The sequence below is a fragment of the Oncorhynchus mykiss genome, chromosome 26 (genome assembly GCF_057628025.1).
Source record: "Oncorhynchus mykiss isolate SJ-2025 chromosome 26, ASM5762802v1, whole genome shotgun sequence".
NCBI classification, from domain to species: domain Eukaryota; kingdom Metazoa; phylum Chordata; class Actinopteri; order Salmoniformes; family Salmonidae; genus Oncorhynchus; species Oncorhynchus mykiss.
Genome location: NC_143047.1, coordinates 9,885,806 through 9,912,842, shown reverse-complemented (window position 1 = coordinate 9,912,842; position 27,037 = coordinate 9,885,806). Strand labels below are relative to the sequence as shown.

General features: G+C 42.1%; 1 protein-coding gene across 1 annotated transcript in view; it reads right to left on the bottom strand.

Annotated features, from left to right (window-relative positions):
* Window positions 1–26,837, bottom strand: part of cdh11 (cadherin 11, type 2, OB-cadherin (osteoblast)) — an 84,162-nt gene extending 57,325 nt beyond the window's left edge. The window contains exon 1 of the mRNA XM_021585910.3: window positions 26,328–26,837. The gene's annotated coding sequence lies outside the window, so the exon portion shown is untranslated. The remainder of the gene's footprint in view (window positions 1–26,327) is intronic.
* Window positions 26,838–27,037: the final 200 nt, after the last annotated feature.

Genomic DNA, 27,037 nt, shown 5'->3' with positions numbered 1-27,037 from the left:
CGCAGGGTAGTCGTTACTACGCTAGCACGCGGGAGACACAGCATTTAAAGTTAGCAGGCCAGGGTAAGTAGAAGCGTCTGCTCCGACGTCCGGCCAAGGCCGGTTGAGGGCACAGAGGATGGAGTTAAGTCTGCAGACCAGTCGTGGTGGTACGGCGGGGCGCCGTGTTGACAAAAGTTCCAGACCAGATGGCGAAAGAGGTAATTGTAGTTGTAGTAATTTTGTTTGTTAGTCGGAAGATGCGCCTGGCTCTCAGCTAACTGGTGCTAGCTTCGGGGCAGGGGCGTTAGCCACAATAACCACGCGTTAGCAGTGATGATCCGATGCACAGGTCCAGAGCTTACGGCAAGTATCTGGTGGAGTGGCGGATTCTACCCGTGTTGGGGTAGAGACCATCATTTGATTTACACAACATGCCTACTACCTCGAAGATGCAACATATTTTTGGGGGGTGAAACACAAGAAATAAGACCAAAAAAATGAAAACTTTAGCGTGCATAACTATTCGCCCCTCCCACACACCCAAAAGTCAATACTTTGTAGAGCCACCTTTTGCAGCAATTACAGCTGCAAGTCTCTTGGGGTATGTCTCTATAAGCTTGGCACATCTAGCCACTGGGATTTCTGCCCATTCTTCAAGGCAAAACTGCTCTAGCTCCTTCAAGTTGGATGGGTTCCGCTGGTCTACAGCAATCTCTAAGTCATACCACAGATTCTCAATTGGACTGAGGTCTGGGCTTTGACTAGGCCATTCCAAGACATTTAAATGTTTCCCCTTAAACCACTTGAGCGTTGCTTTAGCAGTATCATTAGAGTCATTGTACTGCTGGAAGGTGAACCTCTGTCCCAGTCTCAAATCTCTGGAAGACTGAAACAGGATTCCCTCAAGAATTTCCCTGTATTTAGCGCCATCGACCATTCCTTCAATTCTGACCAGTTTCCCAGTCCCTGCTGATGAAAAACATCCCCACAGCAAGATGCTGCCACCACCATGCTTCACTATGGGGATGGTGTTCTCGGGTGATGAGAGGTGTTGGTTTTGCGCCAGACATAGCGTTTTCCTTGATGTCCAAAAAGCTCAATTTTAGTCTCATCTGACCAGAGTACCTTCTTCCATGTGGTTGGGGAGTCCCCCACATGCCTTTTGGCAAACACCAAACGTGTTTGCTAATTTGTTTCTTTAAGCAATGGCTTTTTTCTGGCCACTCTTTTTTTCTGGCCACTCTTAATCACAGCTCTGTGGAGTGTACGGCTTGGTCCTATGGACAGATACTCCAATCTCCGCTGTGAAGCTTTGCTCCTTCAGGGTTATCTTTGGTCTCTTGTTAACTCTCTGATTAATGCCCTCCTTGCCTGGTCCATGAGTTTTGGTGGGTGGCCCTCTCTTGGCAGGTTTGTTGCGGTGCCATATTCTTTCCATTTTTTAATAATGGGTTTAATAGTGATCCGTGGGATGTTAAAGGTTTCTGATATTTTTTTATAACCCAACCCTGATCTGTACTTCTCCACAACTTTGTCCCTGACCTGTTTGGAGAGCTCCTTGGTCTTCATGGTGCAGCTTGCTTCGTGGTGCCCCTTGCTTAGTGGTGTTGCAGACTCTGAGGCCTTTCAGAACAGGTGTATATATACTGGTGATGAGTCACAAATGTGAATGGAATTATAGGACCTCTATGGGCACAGACACAGATTCCAAATGTTTATAAGAGATGTTTGCACAAATGTTTGCACCCAGACAGCACAGAGCCGCTCTCAGACAGACAGACAGACAGACAGACAGACCCCCACACACACACACACACACACACACACACACACACACACACACACACACACACACAATGTGGTGCCCTGTCTGCATAGCAATACTGGAAAGTCCCAGTCTCAACCATACTCCCACAGTGACTAAACTTTCCGTCCATAATTTTTTTTCTCCTCAATCTTAGTTTTTTCAAGTCGATCCCTAGACTTCGAGAACTGCCACTGGCCAGTCATAATCTGTTACTGTTTCCCTTAAACCATGTGCGATTATTATTAAAAACATTTATTCTAAATGAACTTTTCAGGCTGATTTGACATTGGGCGCTATGATGGAGCTCACTATAAATGGTTTATGTCATAGGTTTTGCCAAGTTCCTTTCTCTTGCAGCTCCACTTTGTCAATGAAAAGCCATTTCAGAATAAGGTGGGTCAGGGGGACTAACCAGCTAAGGTTGCTACATTCAGAACACTAACATTGGGGAAAATGGGCGTTGTGCGGCACTGGTCAACTTTATTTGACACATTACCAAAGCAGGGGCTCGCAAAACCCAGATACCAACTGAACCCAGCAAGTCTCACTGGATGCATGTACTGTATGCTTATGTATCAGCTAAGTTAGAGTAAGATGGAGTATATGCATTCTTACAATGGCTATTTTGAAAAACACCTGTGAATAGCCTGCCAGACAGGATTGGGAGGTGCAGGAGAAAAAATTAGGTCAGTTTAGTATCAATGTCATACTGTATCTGTGCAAATCCATTCAGAAATCTCAGTCGAGGCCGAGCAGCTTCACTTTCTAATGGCTTCGGCAGACATGCACATTCCTGTCTGACCCTCGATCTCTCTGTCTCTCCCTCTTCCTCCTGTCTCTTTCTTCCTTTACCTCAGTCTTTCACCCTCCTGCACAGGCCCCCAGGTGCTGCTTTGCTTGCAGAGCGACGGCGGGTGATAAATGGCCACATCTGCCTGTTCTTACTGCCAAGTGCAGCTCCAGCTTCAGTCCCTAATGTAGCCACACACAGTATCACAGGGCCACTTATCAACCCATACAAACACCCAAGAGACTCAACTAAATCCCCAAAACTGAGATCTCAAATTCTAGTCAGGCATGTAATTGCTCATATTAAGTGCCAGTGGTAGTCCAAGTGCTGTACTGTTTAGTGGCTTGTGAATGGGAAAAGGAAGTCAATCTGTGTGCTCACCTCAGCATAACCCCTGATCATTTACACCCACATTTTTCATGGATTTAAAAATATATAGCCATCAGTATGAGCTACTATACACCTGGCATATTTATGGGCCTAACAGGTGAGCCTTTACATTTTTTATCGAATTGTGCCCTTTAGCTATTTCTATGGAAACCTGCCAAGCCCTGAGCAGGAGATGGGAGCAGATAAAGGCACCAAGGACGAGGGTACAAGAAACGTCAGCGTTTCCGCCAAACACAAATCTAACTGTGAGGCATGCAAGCGCCCCCTCTTTCAAAGCCGCATTGGCAAATTGTTTTTTAAATGCTTTATTCAGGTGGATGTGCTGAGACCAAGGCTGCTGCACCTCTCTCGAAACAACAGAAGACACTGGCTGTGTCTGAATATCCATACTAGTGTCTACATACTTAAATTGTATTCTATGTACTCATTGTCGCATACTTTTTAGCACGTACTGTGCATGCAGTACGCCACATCCGCAACTAATTTCCAATTTGATGAAAAGCCTCTAAACTCTGAATAGAATAGGAATGGAGTTATAGGCCTACTCAGGCTGATTGTAGGCAGAGTATCACATTCGACCTATATCATGGCCCATACAGCCAATCTATCCTATTTAAAAAGGACAGAAGACAGAAACAGATCATTAGGTTCCACTTCAACATACAATATTCATCCATGAAATCTAAGCGCTGTAACCTAAGTACCAGTCAAAAGTTTGGACACACCTACTCATTCAAGGGTTTTTCCTTATCTTTACTATTTTCTACGTTGTAGAATAATAGTGAAGACATCAAAACTACAAAATAACACATATGGAATCATGTAGTGACCAAAAAAGTATTAAACAAATCAAAATATATTTTAGATTCTTCAAAGGAGACACTCTTCGGGCTCCTGAGTGGCGCAGCGGTCTAAGGCACTGCATTTCAGTGCACGAGGCGTCACTACAGTCCCTAGTTCGAATTCAGGCTGTATCACATCTGGCCGTGATTGAGTCCCATAGGGCGGCGCACAATTGGCCCAGCGTAGTCCGGGTTTGGCCGGGGTAGGCTCTCTCTCTCATTGTAAATAAGAATTTGTTCTTAACTGACTTGCCTGGTTAAATAAAGGTTACACATTGCCTAAGATGAAGTCTAAGTTTACAGTGCACTGCATAGTCATCACTTAGGAAGCCATTGAATAAACCAAAGCTCTGCTGTAACGAAGGAGAGTAGTTCAAATGGAAGCAGCTGTCAGGCCTGCAATAATGCATCTGGTCTTCAAAAGAAAAGTAGGTTTCCTCCCAGTGTAAAGTAAATAAAAGGTGAATGGTTTGATTGTTGGGAAAGGAGGGCTAAGTACTAACAGGAATGAGCATTTTGGGCAGCACATGAAAATACTACCGTTTTGCATTATAGAAAATAGAAACTGGGGCCTGTTTGCTCCCTTGTGTGTATTGGTGGGTGTGTCGGGGGTGTGTCGGGGATGACAGGGTTTAATATGGTATGGGGCCTGGTGTTCTGGTAGAAGGCACAGCAAGAGACATGCCTTCCCATCTCCCACTCCTGTCCTCCATTACGATCAGGCCCTCGTCTACTACACCCATCTGAGTGTCATGTTAATGACAGCCCTGCTGGAGATTACAGCCCCCATGTCCTTGCGGGAGTGACAAACACCTTTCAGCCCACAGTCGTTCCCATTGAGCAGGTCATGACACACCTGGTCCTCCACTGGTTGTGCTGCTCATACTCAACTGCCTCAATTAGAATGGGAAAATAATATATTTCCTTGAAGGGATACATCAGGATTTTGGCAATGAAGCCCTTTATCTACAGTACCAGTCAAAAGTTTGGACACACCGACTCATTCCAGGGTTATTCTTTATTTCTTCTATTTTCTACATTGTAGAATAACAGTGAAGACATCAAATATGAGATATCACATATGGAATCATGTAGTAACCAAAAAAGTGTTAAACAAATCAATATATATGTTATATTTGAGATTCTTCACAGTAGTCACCTTTTGCCTTGATGACAGCTTGGCACACTAACAAGTTAATTTGTGGAATTTATTTCCTTCTTAATGCGTTTGATCAGTTGTGTTGTGACAAGGTAGGGGTGGTATACAGAAGATGGCCATATTTGGTAAAAGACCAAGTCTATATTATGGCAAGAACAGCTCAAATAAGCAAAGGGTTATCATTACTTTCCAGTCCATCATTACTTTAAGACATGAAGGTCAGTCACAGAATATTTCAAAAACTTTGAAAGTGCAGTCGCAAAAACCATCAAGCGCTATAATGAATCTGGCTCTCAGAACCAAAGTTACCTCTGCTGCAGAGGATAAGTTCATTAGAGTTAACAGCCTCTGAAATTGCAGGCCAAATAAATGCTTCACAGAGTTCAAGTAACAGACACATATCAACAGCAACTATTCAAAAGAGACTGCAAGAATTAGGCCTTCATGGTTTAATTGCTGCAAAGACACCACTACTAAAGGACACCAATAAGAAGAAGAGACATGCTTGGGCTAAGAAACATGAGCAATGGACATTAGACCGGTTGAAATCTGTCCTTTGGTCTGATGAGTCCAAATTTGAGATTTTTGATTCCAACCGCCGTGTCTTTGTGAAACGCAGAGTAGGTGAACGGATGATCTCCGCATGTGTGGTTCCCACTGAGAAGCATGGAGGAGGAGGTGTGATGGTGTGGGGTGTTTTGCTGGTGACACTATCTGTGATTTATTTAGAATTCAAGGCACAATTAAGCAGCATGGCTACCACTGAATTCTGCAGCGATACGCCATCCCATGTTTGTGCTTGGTGGGACTGTCATTTGTTTTCAACAGGAAAATGACCCAACACACCTCCAGGCTGTGCAAGGGCTATTTGACCAAGAAGGAGAGTGATGGAGTGTTGCATCAGATGACCTGGCCTCAACAATCACCGACCTCAACCAAATTGAGATGGTTTGGGATGAGTTGGACCGCAGAGTGAAGGAAAATCAGCTAACAAGTGCTCAGCAAATGTGGGAACTCCTTCAAGACTGTTGGAAAAGCATATGCAAAGCTGTCATCAAGACAAAGGGTGGCTACTTTGAAGAATCTAAAATCTAATATATATTTTGATTTGTTTAACACTTTTTTGCTTACTACATGATTCCATGTGTGTTATTTCATAGTTTTGATGTCTTCACTACTATTCTACATTGTAGAAAATAGTACAAATAAAGAAAAACCCTTGAATAAGTAAGACGAACTCGTGGACACTATGTTTTATGTTTCTGCGTGCAATTTGAAGGAAGTTGCTAACTAGTGTTAGTGCAATGACTGGAAGTCTATGGTAACTCCAAGCATGCTAGTAGATACCATAGACTTCCAGTCATTGTGCTAATGCTAGTTAACATTGGCATGCAAAACTACCTCTAACTTCCTTCATACTGGATGCAGAGACATAAAAATGGTGTCCATGAGTTTGTCTGACTCTGGGGAAGTAGACGGCCAAAATCCCAAAGTATCCCTTTAATGGACACCTACCCCTGGGCCACCCACAATGTCAGCCACTTAACCCATGTGTTAATAAATTCTTCCCTGCTGTAAAACTTATCCCAAGAATCAAAGACCATGGAAAGATTGCCAAACTGCTTTCAATTACCTACAATATAATCTCAAGACTTTCAATTATTCTCAGTATTTTTTTCAAAGTAACAGTTATAAAGATATTCGTAGATATAAGGGAGTTAACAGAGGTAGGAAATTAGCTGAAACTTGGCCTCACACCAATCAGTGGGGCCTAAAATACTTTAATGCACTTTCCAAACACACAGAATGAGAAATTACCCAGAGGGGCCTCCAGTCACGGAAAAGCCATCTCATTGGAGACTGACAAACAGCCCTGGGACAGAAATCAAAATGGCTTCCCTACAGACACAGTGGAGGAGCTGGTGGGGTCTAATAGGTGCCAATTCCAGAGTGGTGAATGGGTTCACTGATGCAAAGCTACCCTGACAGTTTGAAACAACCCAAGCGAACAATACATAATAGATGCAAGAGGAAAACTTTTTATTTCATTATTTTCTCTCTTTTTTCCCTCTTTCAATTTTAGCATTGTCTGCCATACTACCCATGGAGTCAAATGGAAAGTGACAACATACTTCAAACTCTTTCAGACAGTGCCGAGTGTGCTGCTGTCCAGGGGAAGAGTGTAGTCAGTATTGACCAGTCCCCTTTCCAGTGTTCTGAATCAAGGGGTCTGGCTCAGGAGAAGAGAAGGAGGGCCTCAAACCTTCATTGTTGCAAGCTGATAAAGAGGTTAGGGCACTGTGAAAAGAGGCAGGACTGAATACCCCAGCATCTGAGATGCCTGTATGAAAGGGCCATTGTGGCCCTGATACACATCCTGCCTTCCCTTTAACACTTGACAACCAAAACAGTGGACAAGAGAATTCCTGTGTCAGACAAAACACTCCTTTTTCGCACCAAAGGTTTATCAGCCTCATTTACAAATGTATGCCTTTGTGACCAAATAATTCCCCATTAGCAAAGTTACTAGAAGCAGAACTAAATCAATTATTCACAGATTCGCTGGTCTTAATGGTTAAAAAAAGAAATAAAACCGTCTTCAAGACCACATGACTGAGTGCAGAGAAATACGTTGATCAAAAAGTGCCACAGCATCAGTATGAAAACATGTGGTGGCAAGGTTTTTTCCTCTAGCCTTTGTGTGTCACTGTGTTTGACTGGTTTGTGTGGTTAGAATCTGCACGTCAAAAGCAGAGAAACCATTTGAGTGGGCCACCAGATGTTCCAACGCAATGGGATTCACATGCATACAGCCTCTTCCCCCTTCTCTATTCATTCCCATACAATTTCCCCTGGAGGAAATTAGAACGTTAGATGTGCAAAATTAAATAAACAAATGAAATCAATGATACTCCATTTCCTATTATAATGACAAATAAAATAAAAAATGAGAAACAGGAGAAAATAATTTGTATACCTATACAATTTTAATGCATACAGGATGGAAGCGAAGACCACATTATACCACAGTACATAGCCTGCATCCTTCTTCCACAAGAAGTAAACAAACTACTGATGATCATCCACGGGGGGGTATTTTAGTTTCCTAATTCATATGAGACAGATTTCATTCCATGGATAATTCTGAAGCTCAGAAGATCGCTGGAACAAAGCTGTGAATGCCAAAGACCACAAGAAAAGGTTTTCAATGAGTCAACAGACAATGAGTTCATCTGGTCTCCTTGGTTCACCCCAGTATGTTAAGGCGTATAATGCCCTAACAGCTGCTACAGTATGTGCTGACTGCACTTCCCTTTACATGTGTGGTAACTTTCCGATGAATTCAAAAACCTTTGTCTCACCAACTCCCTTTCCTCTGAAATACATGCTCACTCTTAGAACATATGCAGCCAGTCCAAGGTTTACTTCATAGTTTTTTTTTTTACATCAGTAACACTACATTACATTCTCCAGACAATTCCTAATTGGCCTCTGGGTAGAGCCTTTTATTTCAACTTGTAGAGCTGATCCCTTTGTGTAACCTTCTGCTGACATTGTGACCCCTTCTGAGGCAGAGGGTGACCAAAGGATTGAGACAACTGGGAGCAGACCCTGATTATTCACGCTCCAAGGAATTGTCTGAAGGCAGGATCGAAAGTATTAGTATACATTTCCAAAGCTTTTAAGACCACATATATCCCAGTTATAGCATGGGGGTCTTAGGGCTCTGTTTTGTCTTACTGTCCTTCAGCTGTGACTGATAAGATGACGCCTGGTCAAAGTGATCTTGGATTACCCAAAGAAGACAGGCCTACATCACACAGACACATTAAATCCAGTATTTAAAAAAAAAAAAAGATTTGTGAAAGGTGCTGAGAGGAGAGCCTGGCTGACTGGTGGTGTGCTAACAGACTGATGAGGGATAATACCAAGTGAAGGAGCATCAGCTCAGACAGAAGAGGCTGCTAGAGCTGCTGCTGAGCTCTGAGAGGAGGGGGAGGCCTGAGATGAAGAGTGAAGGAAAAGCAGCCAACAAGTGCTCAGCATGTGTGGGAACTCCTTCAAGACTGTTGGAAAAGCATTCCAGGTGAAGCTGGATGAGAGAATGCCAAGAGTGTCCAAAGCTGTCATCAGGACAAATGGTGGCTACTTTGAAGAATATAAAATATATTTTAACACTTTTTGGTTACTACATGATTCCATATGTGTTATTTCCTAGTTTTCGTTTCTTCACTATTATTCTACAATGTAGAAAAGAGTAACAAATAAAGAAAAACACTTGAATGGGTAGGTGTGACCAAACTTTTGACTGGTTCTGTACTTCCCCAGAGTAAGATGAACCATTTTTATGTTTCTGCGTGCAGTTTGAAGGAAGTTGCTAACTAGGTCAATGACTGGAAGTCTATGGTAACTGCAAGCAAGCTAGTAGATACCATAGACTTCCAGTCTTTGTGCTAATCCTAGTTAGTATTTGCTCTCAGAACTACAGTATCTCTAACTTCCTTCATACTGGATGCAGAGAAATAAAAATGGTATCCCGGAGTTTATTTGACTCTGACTCTGTAGACGGCCAAAATCCCAAAGTATCCCTTTAAAGGACACCTACCCCTGGGCCACCCACAATGTCAAACACTTAACCCATGTAAGTAATAATGTCCTGCTGTAAAACTCATCCCAAGAAACAAAGACCATTGAAAGATTGCCAAACTGCTTTCAATTACCTACAATATAATCTCAAGACTGTACATTATTCTCAGAAGAAAGGTTTTAAACTAACAGTTATGAAGAAATCTCTAGAATTCTGACTGAAGTTTGCAGAGAGGTAGAGGTAGTGAGGTAGCAGGTGGACAACACTAAGAAAGGCCAGGCAGCCTGAGATAAATAGGGAGAAGTTTCACAATCCTTTATTACAGATAGTGTGACATTTACAGTCCCTACTCTGAGGGGAGAACACGCCGGACACAGCTTTTGGCCTTCACTTTATTACAAGCAGCACCTCCACAATATACACTCATCGGAGAGTTTATTAGGTACACCAACCCATTCACAAAAATGGATCTCCCCTACAGACAGTGAGTCACGTGGCTGTGGCTTGCTATACAGTATAGAGCAAGCAGACAGGCATCGAGGCATTCAGTTACTCTTCGATTGAAAATATTAGAATGGGCAAAATGAGGGACCTAAATGTCTTTGAGAGTGGTATGATCGTCGGTGCCAGGCGTGCAAGGATCCAGTATCTCAGAAACAACCGCCATCCTGGGTTTTTCATGCAAGACAGTGTCTAGGATTTACAGAGAATGGTGCGACAAACTAAAAACGTCCAATCAGTGGCAATCCAGTGGGCGAAAACAGCTTGTTGATGAGAGAGGTCGTAGTAGAATGGCAAGAATCGTGCAAGCGGGCTACAAACAGACAAATAACATCACAGTGGTGTGCAGAAGGGCATCTCGAAATGCACAACTCGTCGATCCTTGTCACGGATGAACCACTGCAGCTGACGACCACACCACGTTCCACTCCTATCAGCTTTAAAACAAGAAGAAGAGGCTCAGTGAGTTCAGTTTACTTGAGTGGCCTGCGCAGGACACAGACCTCAAACCCTTAGAGCATCTTCGGGATGAGATGGAACGGGCTGTTTGCAGCATGAATGTACCGCCATTAAATCTGCATCAACTGCGTGATGCCATCACGTCAGCATGGACCAACATCCCTGCGGAACATTGGGACACCTTGGGGAATGCCAGTTCTGGAGGCAAAGGGGGGTCCGACCCTGTACAATGGGTGTACCTAATAAACAGACACAATGAAGAAAATAAGGACAGTGAAAATGAAAAGGCCTATTGAAATATGTGTTGCCTCTTACAGTCTCAATCTATCAAGCTTCCAATCCAATTTCATACGTTGTATTGCGTTTCCAATGTTACTCTCAAAACCCTGCTTTCCCCAGAGAAACACATTATTAATCCTAGCTACAGTACCTCCCATGGAGTAGCCCAGAAAGTTGGTGAAAATAAGACCCTTTTCAAAGTGTTTTCAGACAGTATGGGAGGACTTTTCCAAATATAAACCAGCATCTCATTCAAAATTACATACGAACGAATGCAAAAGAACCAGACACTGTGAAACACTGTTATTTCCACCTGCCATTCTCTGTTACTCTGCTAAATTCAGCTAATTTCACAGGCTGCTGAAGCAACTGATACACATTCAAAGATGGAATATGCATCCATGATTAACATGGTCTCTTTTCATATCTACAGACACAACTTTCGAATAGCTACACATCAACAAACATTTGAACAACAAGCAGGTTGTGATTCTCAGTTCGGTTTCATTCATTCTTTCATAATCCTCCAAGATTTATAATTAGACCATATAACGATGAGTGCACATCTCTGCAAAGTTTAATTGCCCTGAATCTCACACTGCCAATAGGCACAGCAAAGAATAAAAGGAAGAAAGCTAGAGTATGCATTAGCTGATTATGCAAATGTGTCACCATATGCCAGCAAATACTGAATGAACCCGGTGCACTTAGCACTCTGATTGCAGACTACGGGTGATTTATAAATCAAAAAGATGTTATCTTAGCATTAGAGCACGGGGGAGGATGGGCTGCACAGTTAGTGACTGTGTGTTCCATCTTAGTGGTTCCTTTTAAACAGAACCACTTTCCCCTTTGAGCTCTTTTTGTTTAGGTGCTTTCTGTAGTTGACTGGGCTGGTGTAGGGGCAACCAACAATTAGGGTTATTGCAGATGTAGAGTGGGTGTAATGGAGCCTGTCATTGCTAATCAATTCCTCCTCCACCCCTTACAAGGCTAAAAAGGAAAGTAAGTGTTGAGGTTGATTACAAGGTGCACCTCCGAGATCCTTAAGATTATTGTTTTCAACCAGGGGTCTGCATTTATACTTCGGTCTTAGGTCAATGCAACAGTACTTTCTGTATAGTTTTAGCTGTCAGCCTTTCCATAGTAAACCAACACCGTAATGACATACTGCATAGCTGTGCTGAATGAATAGAATGCTCTGTGCAATAGTATCTTATTAAAAATGTCAAAAGTGCCATTGTTCAGCTACCTCCTTTATTTGGCCCTTCCCTCGCTCCCCTCAGCGCCCTTACTTATTTAACCTACAGTACAATGGCATTAGATGTCAAGTGCAAAGTCCTAGCACAATTATGCACGACACGTCTGCTAATGAATTGGAGCAACAGTGCAGAAAAGCACCATGCAGTGACTGTCAGTTGTCAGTGAAAAACAAACCGACTATACCCAACAAACAGCATATACACTTTTATAATCTTTGAAATGGAAAAGCTATGCTAGTCACCTCTGCTCTCAGGAAAGTAGGGCTAAGAAGGTATCCTAAGGCCTGGGAGAGAACTCAGCCATATTACCATACAGTATATTGAAGCTAAATCCCTTATGGACTGTTTTTTATTTTAAAAGGTCAGCTTGTCCATGGGTCTTATCAAAGCAGTGTCTTTCGATTATGCCATGAGAAAATCGATTTAGGAATCAAGTTTGAACTGAAAATACAGGACGTATTGCGTACATTCATACCTTACATTTTTTATTCATGGACTAGTGGTGGGATGCAAGTATAATATATCAGAGAATATTGTCAATGCCTATTGTCTTTTTCTTGGAAGACAAAAAATAGTGGTAGTGACTTCAGCTGTGGTACAGATATGTACATACAGTGCATTCGGAAAGTATTCAGACTCCTTCCCCTTTTCCACATTTTGTTATGTTACAGCCTTTTCTAAAATTGATTCAATAAAAAAATCCTCATCAATCTGCACACAATATCCCATAATGAAAAAGGCTTTTAGATTTTATTGCTCATGAAAAAAACAAAAACAGAAATTCCTTATATACAGAAGTATTCAACCCTTTTGCTATGAGACTCAAAATTGAGCTCAGGTGCATCCTGTTTCCATTGATAATCCTTGAGATGTTTCTACAACTTGATTGGAGTCCACCTACTGTAAATTAAATTGATTGGAGATGATTTGGAAAGGTACACACATGTCTATATAGGGTCCCACAGTTGACAGTGGATGTACAGTGGGGCAAAAAAGTATTTACTTACCTATTGCAGATTCAGTCTTCCCAGCCTGGTGCAGGTCTACAATTTAGTTTCTGGTGTCCATTGACAGCTCTTTGGTCTTGGCCATAGTGGATTTTGGAGTGTGAATGTTTGAGGTTGTGGACAGGTGTCTTTTATACTGATAACAAGTTCAAACAGGTGCCATTAATACAGGTAACGAGTGGAGGACAGAGGAGCCTCTTAAAGAATAAGTTACAGGTCTGTGAGAGCCAGAAATCTTGCTTGTTTGTAGGTGACCAAATACTTATTTTCCACCATAATTTGCAAATGAATTCATTAAAAATCCTACAATGTGATTTTCTGGATTTTTTTTTCTCATTTTGTCTGTCATAGTTGAAGTGTACCTATGATGAAAATTACAGGCCTCTCTCATCTTATTAAGTGGGAGAACTTGCACAATTGGTGGCTGACTAAATACTTTTTTGCCCCACTGTAAGAGCAAAAACCAAGCCATGAGGTCGAAGGAATTGTCCATCGAGCTCCGAGACAAGATTGTGTCGAGGCACAGATCTATGGAAGGGTACCAAAATATTTCTGCAGTATTGAAGGTCCCAGAGAACACAGTGGCCTCCATCATTCTTAAATGTAAGAAGTTTGGAACCACCAAGACTCTTCCTAGAGCTGGCCACCCTCCCAAACTGAGTAATTGCGGGGATGGACACTCTGATAGAGCTCCAGAGTTTCAGAGATGGGAGAACCTTCCAGAAATACAACCATCTCTGCAGCACTACACCAATCAGGCCTATAAGGTAGAGTGGCCAGATGGAAGCCACTCCTCAGTAAACACACATGACAGTGGAGTTACAAAGTTAAGCCCGGGAATTTGGGGAATTTGACTTACATTCATCAAAAAAGTTAGCTTATAACAGTGAACCTTTTTTTGTGGGATACACATAAGGCAATTCTGGTCTTGTGGCATATTTTGGTTAAACTATCCCCAATTCAATGGAATTGCAACCCTCTGCATACACAGCGCATTCTTCCATCAAATGTGCAGTGCACTCTTCCAGCTGATTCTCGAGATCTTACACACTAATGAGATGCTATTGAGCCCACACTACTACACTGTCTGAGCCAAGGACTACATGCTTTCTGGTAAGTTTCGATTACAATACTGGGTGGGGTGAATATATTTTATAGGACATACATGATTTTTTGTTAACTTGTAAATAGTAGTCCTAAAGCAAAGTGCATTTAAATCATTTCTAACTTGATAACAATTTCTGCAAATTAGTTTTTGCTTCCATGTGGGTTTTAGTTTGCTTGAGCCTGCTAACTGAGGAGTGTTAATTCACCTGTTTCCATTCGTGTTTCATTTTAAAACATTTATCTTACAAAGGAGTTGTTTAATCTAACTGCTTAACTATTTATCTGTACATGGATTTTTTTATTTTTTTACTCATTTTTTTTCTCATCTTTACTGGAAAATGCCACAGGCACTATATGATCTGTGGATACATTTCACTGCAGCTAATGTAGAAGGAAAAGCTGTGTACATTTGCAAATACTGTGCCAAGTGATATGTGAAGAATGCAAAAAAAGATGCAGAATCATCTGGCCAAGTGCATAAAGTTCCTCATTGCTCACAAGAAGCAACATCTGACAAAAGTCCCTCTGCTTCTATTAGAGGTGAAAATCATGAATCAGACACCTAATCGATAGCAACAGCTCATGTTCCTCTTGGAATTAGAAGTTTTTTTTGACTCAATGGAGGAATGTAGTCAGAGAAATGCTGATGAATGTCTTGCTTGAGCTGTGCATGCAACTGGTTTACCTCTGATGCGCACAGGCAATGTGTATTGGAAGAGATTTCTGAATGTTCTTCACCCAACATACACCCCTCCAACCAGACATGCTTTATCTACTCATTTGCTGGATGCATGGTTCAACAGAGTTCAAGTAAAGGTCAAGCAAATCATAGAGAAAGCAGACTGTATTGCAATCATCTCTGATGGGTGGTCAAATGTTTGTGGGCAAGGAACACTTACCTACATCATCTCCACCCCTCAACCAATATTCTACAAGAGCACAGACACAATGGGCAACAGACACACTGGTCTCTACATTGCAGATGATCTGAAGGCAGTCATCAATGACCTTGGACCACTGAAGGTATTTGCACTGGTGACAGACAATGCTGTGAACATGAAGGCTGCTTGGTCTAAAGTGGAGGAGTTCTACCCTCACATCACACCCATTCGCTGTGCTGCTCGTGCATTGAATCTGCTCCTCAAGGACATCATGGCACTGAAAACAATGTATACACTCTACAAGAGAGCCAAGGAAATGGTTACGTATGTGAAGGGTCATCAAGTTATAGCAGCAATCTACCTCACCAAGCAAAGTGAGAAGAATAAGAGCACCACACCCGCTGGGGTGGTGTTGTCATCATGTTTGACAGTCTTCTGGAGGGGAAGTAGTCTCTCCAAGAAATGGCCATATCACAGTCTGCCAATATGGAAAGCCCCATCAAGAGGATCCTCCTGGATGATGTATTTTGGGAGAGAGTGGTAAGCAGCCTGAAACTACTGAAACCTATAGCAGTAGCCATTGCACGGATTGAGGGAGGCAATGCCATCCTGTCTGATGTTCAGACTCTGCTTGCAGATGTAAGGGAAGAAATCTGTACCGCCTTACCCACTTCACTGTTGCGCCAAGCAGAGGAAACCGCAGTTCTGAAATACATCAAAAAGTGTGAAGACTTCTGCCTGAAGCCCATACACGCCGCAGTGTGCATGTTGGACCCCAAGTATGCTGTCAAGAGCATCCTGTCTGGTGCAGAGATCAACAAGGCCTATGTTGTCATCACTACCGTGTCTCGCCACCTTGGCCTGGATGAGGCCAAGGTTCTTGGCAGTCTGGCGAAATACACTTCCAAGCAAGGGCTTTGAGATGGAGATGGGATATGGCAGTCATGCCAACATATCTCATCAGCCACCTGGTGGAAGGGACTTTGTGGATCTGAGGCTCTTTCCCCTTTTACCTCCATCATCCTCCAAATCCCACCAACATCAGCCGCCTCAGAGTGCAACTGGTCCTTGTTTGGGAACACACAGCACACCAAAGCACGCAACAGGCTGACCAATACAAGGGTTGAAAAATTGGTGGCCATCCATGGCAAATTTGAGGCTAATTGAGCCTGACAACGAGCCATCCACAACAAAGTTGGAAAGTGACAGTGATGAGGCCTCAGAGTCTGATGTTCAAGACGTGGACATTGAGGAGGTAGAGGGAGAAGACATGGAAGCCTGAGAGGAAGCTTTAGTTTCTAGACTATCATTTTACAGATGTATATTGAAAATGTTTTTGGGTGATGCGAAGGATCATTGGGGATCATTCAATATTCCCTTTCTTTTGTTGTTCAGTGAAATCATCCCATGTGAAGAGTCAACTAATTTCATTACAGTTCAACTAAAATATATATTTATTTTTCTATTGGAAGTATTTAATCATTTGCAATTATGTCTACTTTTGATAAGGTAAAAGGTTTAGGTTTCTGTCTCCATATGATATGGTAAATATATCCAATTCAAAAAACGTCTACATTTAAATGGTATTAATATTAATTTGCATATATTTCCGTTAATTCCCATATATTCCCATTAATTCCCATATATTCCCATTAATTCCCACAGAAAGTTTCCACCTCTGAATATTCCCCAAATTGTGTAAACCTACATGACATCCTGCTTGGAGTTTGCTAAATGGCACTTAAAGGACTTTTAGAGAAACAAGAATCTCTGGTCTGATGAAACCAAGATTGAACTACTTGGCCTGAATGCCAAACAAACAGCCAAGACAATGCAAGAGTGGCTTCGTGACAAGTCTCTGAATGTCCTTGAGCAGTCCAGCCAGAGCACAGACTTGAACCCAATCGAACATCTCTGGATAGACCTGAACATCAATCAAATCAAAATGTGTTTGTCACTTGAACGTACAGTGAAATGCTTACTTACAAGCTCTTAACCAACAATCCAATTTTAAGAGAAATACCAGAAAAACGAAGAAATAAAAGTAACAAATAATTAAAGAGCAGCGGTAAAATAACAATAGTGAGGGTATATTTACAGGGGGTACCGGTACAGGGGAACCGGTTAGACGAGGCAATTGAGGTAATATGTACATGTAGGTCGAGTTATTAAGGTGACTATGCATAGATAATAACAGAGTTATTAGTAAAGGGGGGGGGGGGGCAATGCAAATAGTCTGGGGTAGCCATTTGATTAGATGTTCAGGAGTCTTATGGCTTGGGGGTAGAATCTGTTTAGAAACCTCTTGGACCTAGACTTGGCGCTCCATTACCACTTGCCACGTGGTAGCACAGAGAACAGTCTATGACTAGGGTGGCTGGAGTCTTTGACAACGCCTTGTATAGAGGTCATGGAAGCTTGGCCCCGGTGATGTACTTGGCCATACGTACTATCCTCTGTAGCGCCTTGCGGTCGGAGGCCAAGCAGTTTCCATATCAGGCAATTATCAAACCTGTCAGGATGCTCTCAATGGTGCAGCTGTAGAACCTTTTGAGGATCTGAGGACCCATGCCAAATATTTTCAGTCTCCTGAGGGGGAATAGGTTTTTTCATGCCCTCTTCATGACTGTCTTGGTGTGTTTGGACCATGTTAGTTTGATGGTGATGTGAACACCAAGGAACTTGAAGCTCTCAACCTGCTCTACTATAGCTCCGTCGATGAGAATGGAGGTGTGCTTGTTCCTTATTTTTCTGGAGTCCACAATCATCTCCTTTATCTTGATCACATTGAGGGAGAGGTTGTGGTACTTGCACCACATGGTCAGGTCTCTGACCTCCTCCCTATAGGCGGTCTCATCGTGGTCGGTGATCAGGCCTACCACTGTTGTGTCATCTGCAAAGGGACCCCATGTTGAGGATCAGCATGGCGGATGTGTTGTTACCTACCCTTACCACCTGGGGGCGGCCCGTCAGGAAGTCCAGCATCCAGTTGCAGAGGGAGGTGTTTAGTCCCAGGGTCCTTAGCTTAGTGATGAGCTTTGAGGGCACTATGGTGTGGAACGCTGAGCTGTAGTCAATGAATAGTATTCTCACATACGTAGGTGTTCCTTTTGTCCAGGAGTGGAGTGCAATAGAGATTGCATCATCTCTGGATCTGTTGGGGCGGTATGAAAATTGGAGTGGGTCTAGGGTTTCTGGGATAATGTGAGCCATGACCAGCTTTTCAAAGCACTTCATGGCTACAGACGTGAGTGCTACGGGTCGGTAGTCATTTAGGCAGGTTACCTTAGTGTTCTTGGGCAGAGGGACTATGGTGGTATGCTTGAAACATGTTGGTATTACAGACTGAGACAGGGAGAAGTTGAAAATGTCAGTGAAGACACTTGCCAGTTGGTCAGCGCACACTCACAGTACACGTCCTGGTAATCCATCTGGCCCTGCAGCCTTGTGAATGTTGACCTGTGTATAGGTCTTACTCACATCGGCTGTGGAGAGCGTGAACACGCAGTCGTCCGGAACAGCTGATGCTGTCATGCATGTTTCAGTGTTACTTGCCTCGAAGCGAGCATAGAAGTAATTTTGCTCGTCTGGTAGGCTCGTGTCACTGGGCAGCTCTCGGCTGTACTACCCTTTGTAGTCTGTAATAGTTTGAAAGCCCTGCCACATCCGACGTGCAACCGAGCCGGTGTAGTACGATTCGATCTTAGTCCTGTATTGATGCTTTGCCTGTTTGATGGTTCGTCGGAGGGCATAGTGGGATTTCTTATAAGCTTCTGGGTTAGAGTCCCGCTCCTTGAAAGCGGCAGCTCTACCCTTTAGCTCATTGTGGATGTTGCCTGCTGTGCAGCGACGCTACCCATCAAACCTGACAGAGCTTGAAAGGATCTGCGGAGAAGAATGGGAGAAACTCCTCAAACACAGGTGTGCCAACCTTGTAGCGTCATACCTAAGACTCGAGGCTGTAATCACTGCCAAAGGTGTTTCAACAAAGTGCTGAGTTAAGGGTCTGAATACTTATGTAAATGTGATATTTCATTTTTTAAATCATTTTTATTCTAATTCAAACATTTCTTAAAACCTGTTTTTGCTTCGTCCTTATGGGGGTATTGTGTGTAGTAGATTCATGAGGGAAACAACAATTGAATCCATTTTAGAATAAGGCTGTAACGTAACAAATCTTGGAAAAAGTCAAGGGGTCTGAATACTTTCCGAATGCACTGTATATCCCATGACAGTTTCTCCATGAGCAGGCGCATTCTTACACAACAAAGAGCCTGCCCTGAATCCACATGAATTGTGTCCTTACATGAAAGAGGGAAGATAGACGAAGCGTCAAAGAATGTTGAAAGAATGCAGATATATTGTGCAGCACAAGCTGATTACAGAGTTATACATTAGTAGCCTTAGCCTGCCAAGGATGTTAAAGATAGATACTGTCTCCACCATTGTCTATTAAGATGAATGCACTAACCGTAAGTCGCTCTGGATAAAAGAGTCTTCTAAATGACTAGAATGTAAATGTAATAGGAAAGTCTGTCATTCGGTTTTCGAAAGTCAGGGTGAAATTCAGCCAAACCCTCTCGTGACAAAAAGCCTTCCAGTTGACAAAAGATACTCAGAGCAAATGTACAGTACAACACTTGCCATTCTCAAACGATTATGGAATTGTATCATTTTGTGTGACTTTTACCCCCTTTTCCCAAGTGCACGTGATCCAAAAATGTATAGACACAGAAGTTATGAGGGGAAATTGGTTAGAACATCATATGACAAGCATCAAGCTTAAAGAAAAGCACTGTGATAATACGCCATTTGATCAAAGCGTGAATGGTACATCAGAGAAAGACTGTGCATGCTGCTGCCAGACATCCAATCCAGTTCAGCCAACATGTCCCCTCCAGGAAACAGGAAGGTTAATAAAGGCATTAGAATGTTCCTGAGAGGCCTGTTTTAATGAGTGGATAATTCAGACTGCAACGCTGGTACTGTAAATGAGGCCCTACCTAAATCAACCCCATAATCAGTTAAGCTTACATGCAGCATTTGGCATGTTGGCCTTCAGTATGTTAAAGCTTGTGCTTTTGACACGCATATGGACACAGTTTGAGCATGTGTCCACATATCCACACTCACATAGATGCTGATGCTCATATCATACACACAGCTTGTGCACAGCTTCAGAGTTGATTACCAGCAATAAGGCGTGACCTATTCCCCGTGCACTTTCAAAGCTACCCTTCTATACACAAGCTCCAGAGAGTATTATAAACTGGGTGGTTTGAGCCCTGAATTCTGATTGGCTGGTATGACAAAAAAGTTTAGTTGTACTGCTCTAATTACGTTAGAGCAGTAAATGATCTAATTACGGACTTAATAAAGGTATCAGTGGTCACTTTAAATGACGTCACTTTAATAATGTTTACATAGAGGTATCACTTGTTTATGTGATAATGTGTACACATCCTACATGACTCATCTCATATGTATATACTGTATTCTACACCATCTACTGCATCTTGCCTATGCCGCACGCCATCGCTCATCCATATATTTATTTGTACATATTATTATTCATCCCTTTACGTGTGTGTACACGTATATAAGGTAGTTGTTGTGAATTTGTTAGATTACATGTTAGATTTTACTGCGTAGTCGGAACTAGAAGCACAAGCATTTCGCTACACTCGCATTAACATCTGCTAACCATGTGTATGTGACCAATAAAATGTGATTTGATTTGGTAACCAGTTTATAATAGCAATAAGGCTCCTCGGGGCTTGTGATATATGGCCAATATACCACGGCTAAGGGCTGTGTCCAGGCACTCCGCGTTGTGTCGTGGGTAAGAACAGCGCTTAGCCGTGATATATTGGCCATATACCACACCTCCTCGGGCCTTATTGCTTAATTAGGACTCCTCCGGTATGTTAATCAGAAGCATTGCATTAAAATACAATGTTAGAAAGCAAAACATATTTCTACACAAGTTACTGTCATGACAAGGCACCCCAAGGAGAAGGTGGCCTCCATGTTGACACCCTTGAAATAGACATTGACTCACACATAGCCTTGCACTTAAGGGTGAAGATAGAAACTAAATACTTGATATGGCCTTACGAAGAGTCCTTTCAGGTTACAATGTTGTACACTAAAGGTGGCATGGAAGGAACATGGTGTTCTGGTCTTGTAGTAAGTATCTTTACACAATCAGGGTCAAGTCTACCAGCCCAAGTGCTCCTGTTTTTCTTGTACAAAGGTGTAATTTATGTAATTTACTTGGACATTCCTACATGTGTTATGATTGTCTTATTCAGCAACACAACAAGTATGTACGTAAGTAGAAATAAGTAATGTTAATATCGCTTGAACATGAAATCATTATCAATGATGCTCTTGAGGGTAAGTGACAGTGTTCTGTGCGCCCACATAGCGATTTACCCAGTACTATGCGGAGTGCAACAACAAGGACAGCTTTGAATAAACTTAGCCACGGTCCTACTTTCATCAGTGTCAAGCAATATTAGTACTGCATAATTCTGTAACTGTTTATTAAATCTCTAATATGTCCACCCACTATCGATGCTGTAATTAGTTTATGAAAATAGATATAAACACTATTCAAGATTATTCTTTGTCCAGAATGCTTCGTTAAATGAGACCTGGTGGTTATTCTATTACTATCTTAATTCACCCTCAAAGTCACAGTAAATGTCCATCTAAAAAAAGGCCAAGGATAATGTTCAACCAGCTGTAATACCTTGCTTTCATGTCCCATTGCCTGTGCGATAGATGGCGTGGGCATATCATGACTGCCTAAAAGCCACGTCGCCTGACCTTAATGTCTGTCACATGACCTGAACGGCATGTAAACGACATAAACGCACAGGGAATGAAAAAAAGCCCAGTAGTGACCAAGCAGTAGACACCGAATATCTTCTGTCTTGGATTGTGAAATGGTGGGGTACCCTAATCTAGGTCCCACGGCATGAGGAATGTGACTCAATCCAATCTGTCACCCTACTAGCTTCTGATGGAGGGACACAGACGTCCCATATCAGCATACTATTGGTGAGTAACAGGGAAGCAGGGGTAAAAAAAGGGGTCACATACAGTGCCTTGCGAAAGTATTCGGCCCCTTGAACTTTGCGACATTTTGCCACATTTCAGGCTTCAAACATAAAGATATAAAACTGTATTTTTTTGTGAAGAATCAACAACAAGTGGGACACAATCATGAAGTGGAACGACATTTATTGGATATTTCAAACTTTTTTAACAAATCAAAAACTGAAATATTGGGCGTGCAAAATTATTCAGCCCCTTTACTTTCAGTGCAGCAAACGCTCTCCAGAAGTTCTGTGAGGATCTCTGAATGATCCAATGTTGACCTAAATGACTAATGATGATAAATACAATCCACCTGTGTGTAATCAAGTCTCCGTATAAATGCACCTGCACTGTGATAGTTTCAGAGGTCCGTTAAAAGCGCAGAGAGCATCATGAAGAACAAGGAACACACCAGGCAGGTCCGAGATACTGTTGTGAAGAAGTTTAAAGCCGGATTTGGATACAAAAAGATTTCCCAAGCTTTAAACATCCCAAGGAGCACTGTGCAAGCGATAATATTGAAATGGAAGGAGTATCAGACCACTGCAAATCTACCAAGACCTGGCCGTCCCTCTAAACTTTCAGCTCATACAAGGAGAAGACTGATCAGAGATGCAGCCAAGAGGCCCATGATCACTCTGGATGAACTGCAGAGATCTACAGCTGAGGTGGGAGACTCTGTCCATAGGACAACAATCAGTCGTACATTGCACAAATCTGGCCTTTATGGAAGAGTGGCAAGAAGAAAGACATTTCTTAAAGATATCCATAAAAAGTGTCGTTTAAAGTTTGCCACAAGCCACCTGGGAGACACACCAAACATGTGGAAGAAGGTGCTCTGGTCAGATGAAACCAAAATTGAACTTTTTGGCAACAATGCAAAACGTTATGTTTGGCGTAAAAGCAACACAGCTCATCACACTGAACACACCATCCCCACTGTCAAACATGGTGGTGGCAGCATCATGGTTTGGGCCTGCTTTTCTTCAGCAGGGACATGGAAGATGGTTAAAATTGATGGGAAGATGGATGGAGCCAAATACAGGACCATTCTGGAAGAAAACCTGATGAAGTCTGCAAAAGACCTGCGACTGGGACGGAGATTTGTCTTCCAACAAGACAATGATCCAAAACATAAAGCAAAATCTACAATGGAATGGTTCAAAAATAAACATATCCAGGTGTTAGAATGGCCAAGTCAAAGTCCAGACCTGAATCCAATCGAGAATCTGTGGAAAGAACTGAAAACTGCTGTTCACAAATGCTCTCCATCCAACCTCACTGAGCTCGAGCTGTTTTGCAAGGAGGAATGGGAAAAAAATTCAGTCTCTCGATGTGCAAAACTGATAGAGACATACCCCAAGCGACTTACAGCTGTAATCGCAGCAAAAGGTGGCGCTACAAAGTATTAACTTAAGGTGGCTGAATAATTTTGCACGCCCAATTTTTCAGTTTTTGATTTGTTAAAAAAGTTTGAAATATCCAATAAATGTCGTTCCACTTCATGATTGTGTCCCACTTGTTGTTGATTCTTCACAAAGAAATACAGTTTTATATCTTTATGTTTGAAGCCTGAAATGTGGCAAAAGGTCGCAAAGTTCAAGTGGGCCGAATACTTTCGCAAGGCACTGTATTCAGATAACTTGACGTCTTAATTGGACCCCCAGGAGGTCCAACGTCTAGGTGACATCCACTAATAATTATCCAGGTACTATGTGTTTAAAAATTGTCATATTGTCAAGTAAAGTAATTTGTAGACTACCTTATGATTAGAATCCATACTAAAAGACACAAGGCCAAACAAGACTTTGTGCTTTACTGCCAAAATATATGACAATATTCAAATATTTCTTTCAGCTCAAGGTCAGCAAACTGAGAGCTGTTTATTTCCATTTAGCTGATGGCTGTGCATGGAGTCTACATTTTAAAAAGGGCAAACTTTTGAGTCTTTCCTTTTTTTCCCATAGTAGAAAAATAACACATTGAAAAGCTCCAGTTGGCAGTCAAAATAACAAATGCCTTTATTCGTTGAAAATGATGGAGTTTCCTCCTCTATCGACCCACAGTAATGTGGAATTGGAATAGCACAGCGTGGAGCAGAGCAGGAAACCGGTGCCCCATTTTTCTCCCCTCCCCAGAACTCCAAGGTGGTAACGTGACACCGAAGGTAACAGAAGCCACTGAAAGATGTTAATCCTGACAAAGTGCCACAGCATTAGCCAGAGCCTCTGTTAGATTGAATTCACCGTCCCCTGGGACCATGGGCAACACCGGTGGTGGCGCTCCATCTTTTTGAGTGGCCCTCAGAGACTCGTGCCGAGGTACTGTAAGCAAACCGGGCCAGCTGTCCACAGAACAACAGCACCCTCTATTGATTCCTTGAAAACATTTATTTTCTTCCTCTGGAGGTTTCAAGACTGTTGCCTGTACCTGTAGTTATCGAGGTCCATTCGGTTTTGTCATTCAACTATTTAAGTCTGGTCAGTCAGAAACTAAACCGATCATTCAGAGAATTGTACAGTTAACAGGTAGGCTAACTATGATTTTGATTATTATTATTTTTTTATAAAAATGTTAAACTGATTTTAAAATGTTTTAGTGAATTTGAAATAGGCTATAGAATAAGCGATGAAGCAATCCATGCGATTCTTTGATCTATGTATGTGTCAACTATTTTCAGCAGTCAAGTCACACACAAATGCCTCAGAGTTGTGATTGGAGCTAAGCCTCCTCTGATGTGACTCATTCACTTCTGGTTGTGCTGCTCAAAAGATTTCACCATCAAGCATTATTACACTTTCTTTTTAAATTAATTCATTATTGTTTCAACAAATTAAGCTTTGGGAATTTATTTGAGGGTTAAAACCACCATTAAGTACAATTAATTCAATTATAAACCCTATGATGTGCATTCTTTCTTTTCAATGCCTTGTTAGGGCATAACACAGATCAATAATATCAGTAAAAGCATGTTCAATAAGGAGAACGTTAAATGAGTATGGTTCCTACAGGAGCACATGAAGGGAAGCAGAGCATACATTTCGCAGAGCAACAGTGCGGTGGGGATATAAAGGGGTAGCGGGTGGAGGGGAGATTATTTTCATCTTGAAAGCAGCAATCTTGAGCTATGGACATGAATACTGAGGGTTCTGTGAATACATACAGTCGATGCAATGGACCAGCTACAAACGCTGATTTCTTTAGGCTACCTTCTCCCTATGAATAAAACATATTGAAAACATTTTACAATGCCTGTGAATTCTGAAATTCACATTTCACATGAATTGCTGAGTAGTTTAGCCCAAAATGTGCACTAGGCTACATCGCCTTGGTTAGAGACGCAACAAGGGGAAAATTGTTTTTGCCTCATTCAGTTTGTATTCAGCTGTAAATGATACACCAACCTGTTATCACTAAAACTGTTACTCAGAAGTAGGCTAAACTAAAGATTCAAACGACTGCTATCAAATGGCAATAAATACAAAAAATACACAATTTAAGAAATTAAACTGACTCTAAAATATAATATAATTAATTACGAAAAACAAAAACCGTATTATGAATGGAGGCAGGAGAGAAAGTGTAATATCGTCCCGCATTAAAATAAATAGAAATATAAATTATATTTGGCCATCCATCCAATTCAGGTCAATTAGCTATTTAACTACAAACTCTTGATAGGAAATGTATGCCCGTATACCCTACACTTCCAGAGAAAGTTACCGTGTACGCTATTCGTCACAAAAACTTGAAAATGGATTGGTGGGGCGCAAATATGTAGTACAGCCTACCCGTGTCAAACTAGCCGTGAATAGTCCATGTGTCATTGGACCGACAGGTTACCGATTAGAAACGGAGGATGTATGAAAAAGTGAACGACATGATTCCTATAATTCGATATAGGCTTTGTTTACAGTCCCGATGAGAATCAAAATACCCCCCAAAATAACCCTAATTTACTGCATTTAAAGTGCTGGACATACAATGGACACAGTCCACTCAGATTACGTATTAAATGTATAAAAAATGTCGCATCTGAGGGGTAGGTTTTATCATTTGGAAAAGCAATTCCGGTCCAATCGCAGGACTATCACAATTTCCAGTTGAAATCACTCCAGAAATTAAAATACATGGATAGGACGAAAACTATGGGCTAAATCCCTTACCTTGCTTGGAGTGAAACCAGACTCAATGTTGTCAGTCCACTGCTTGTCCCATTAGCAGCTCCAGACTATGACCACTTCTTTATGGCTATGAACATCCAACTCGACCCGTCCTTGCGTTATCACTCCTGGTCCAAGCGCCTCTCCTCCAGTGAGTTCCGCTGGATAAGAGAAATACCGTGGACCGTTTGTGAAGACAGTGGAACTAGACGCCTAGGGCGAGTATAGTATCAAGAGAAAAGGAATAAACCCGTAGCATCCCCAACGAACAATCCGGTGCAGCCGTTTAGGAAAGCACGTCCTCTCCAGCTTTCTAGTGAAACGAAATGAAGCTCGCAGATCTTAGTAGCAATGCAAGCAGGACGTCTTGCCGAAGGCGCCTAAGTAGAATCACCCCCCTTTTCCACTTCCTTGCGATACCAGATGGAAGCAGTTTCGCATCTGTCGCACGTTTCCAGACCCAAACAGTGCAAGAGAACAGCACGAATGGTTACACTAGGTTTAGAAATCTTCGTCCAATCAAAAGAGGCGGATGGAAGTAAAGCCCTCCCTGGGAACCGAGGACACTCAAGGGAGATGGAGACTAAACTCATCTTCAAAATAAATGTACATCAAATGAAAATAAAAACTTTCAGGGTGAATAAAGTGAAATAGTTACAATGCGAAACAGTTTTGCTTCCAATTACAGGTTAGCTTCCCTTCATTATTACCCT